Source organism: Carlito syrichta, unplaced genomic scaffold (genome assembly GCF_000164805.1).
Source record: "Carlito syrichta isolate Samal-C Ts95f unplaced genomic scaffold, Tarsius_syrichta-2.0.1 Scaffold305141, whole genome shotgun sequence".
Taxonomy (NCBI): domain Eukaryota; kingdom Metazoa; phylum Chordata; class Mammalia; order Primates; family Tarsiidae; genus Carlito; species Carlito syrichta.
In genome coordinates this window covers 307040-309063 of record NW_007249237.1, presented here as the reverse complement: position 1 = coordinate 309063, position 2024 = coordinate 307040, and positions in this window count along the sequence as shown.

Genomic DNA, 2024 nt, shown 5'->3' with positions numbered 1-2024 from the left:
ATTATCTTCCTTCTTCCTAGGCAAGATTTAAGAGGCCTCACAGTTAAACTTCTAGGCATTCCAGGTCACAGATTCTAGGCGATGTCACAGTAACAATTTTCCCTAGTCCTGTGGATCCGGTGCTCGGCCCCTCACCTCCCTGCTTTCCACCCCATCATAGGTGGACTGCTCAGCTACTCCTAAGCTGACTCTGACAGGTCTTGGCCCTCCCAGGACTAGAGGCCTGCTTCCTTTTCACAGCCACCCTCTGGACCACCTTGCTGCTCCCCGCTGCTGGGCTCTGGGGGTCGCTTCAAGCTGCAACCAGTGAGTAAACGCTTTTCCCTTCTAACAGTCTGTTCTTCGATGTGAAGGTCTCACAGCAGCAGACCTGGGACTCCAGTGACCCAGTTTTTATTTTCAAATCAGTTCTCTTTTCCCCCCACGGAGGAGCACACTTAAAGTGGATTTTAAAACAGCCTCACACTCTATCTTGAGCCACAATTTCTTCAGGATACTCAGGCCCCGCTGTCAGTTCTATCCTACTATGCCAGAATTTGTCATCACTTATAGGGACCTTAGTACCCTCCTACACGGAAGAGTTTCTAGAAACAGGCTCCTATTCTGCATGTTTATGATCAATGTGGACCAGCAGAACACATGGTTCACGACTTTTCCATGGATTTCCTGGCCTCCCAGCAAAGCAGGGCACTCCAAAGGATGCTGTCTAACCACCACTGGTCCAGCCACCGCAACCTGACCAACACAGAGCAAGAAATACAGCATGATGGCAAAAATCAAATTGAGGAATAGGAAAAGACAGAAAAGCAGGACAGGAAGAGGGACCTGCAAATTCATGCTGCAATCTCCCTTGTATTCGTCTGCAAGAAGAGGGTTACACATTTTACTCTGAACTTCTGACTCCCAATTAAAAAAGAAGGAATAACTGGTCAGATACTGGACATTCTGTGTTTAGACAATAAAAGCCAAATTGCTCAGGAAAATGACAACCATTCCAGGTGCTCAGATCAGACAAGAATTTCTCCACAGAAAATACTCATCACAGAAACCCCATATCCCATAATGAAACAATATCCACACAAGGGGTGTATGGCCAATTTCACAAGTTGTTTCTCAATCATTCTCAATATAAATTGATAGCATCACCCAAACATACAATTTAGGAAAAGCTCACTGGGGCCAAACATAAGGCTGTCTGGGTAGTTGCTCTCTGTTGGTCTGACTTGATTCAGAGTTAAGTTTTTAGAACTATTGAGGAGAAAAAAAATAGACCTAATACATATTTTTTAAGCTACCCTCCCTGGATTTTTTCCCTCTCAACCAAAAGATTGAGAACTAGAGTTGCTATGAGCTTGAGATTTTATATGCCCTGAGAATACCTGACAATTCTGGCTGAATACAACCTCTTTGACTCACATCCCTTCCCTGTTTCTGAGCCTTCATTTTCTAATGTGCAAAGCAAAAAAACTGGATAGGATGATCACAAGGAGCCTTCCAGTTCAATATTTAAGGATTCCAGAGATTCAGAAAGAACTAAACTATCAGAAGCCACAGAGATGCAGAGCCATGCTGCCAACCCAGGTACCAGCTCTGGCACTGTGGCCACTGAGAGTCACCAAGGGAAGGAGAAGGAAGAAAAGCCAGAGCAGAACTCATTTAACCCCACAAACAGAACACATTTAAACCCATGGCCCAAGTCTCATTGCAGCTTCTCTTGCTTCTTCAAAAATGACATCTATCTGTCTTGGTGCCAATTCCAAGTGGCCATAATGCCTGACAAGAAAAGGCTTGGGCGATTGGCACAGGTGTTTATTGCAGGCTACTTAGGGGTGACTTACTATGGTTGGAGAGATTCCCAAAAGACACTCATCTGGATGCTGACTTCATTTGGGTTTGAAGAGCAGATAGCCCAATTTAACTGATGTCAACCTCATCACAATCATTTTTGGGAGAAAAAAAATCTTCATAAATCTATCCCCACTCCAGGAGATGTGCTCAACCTCCAGAGAACAAGTCCTGGTGTG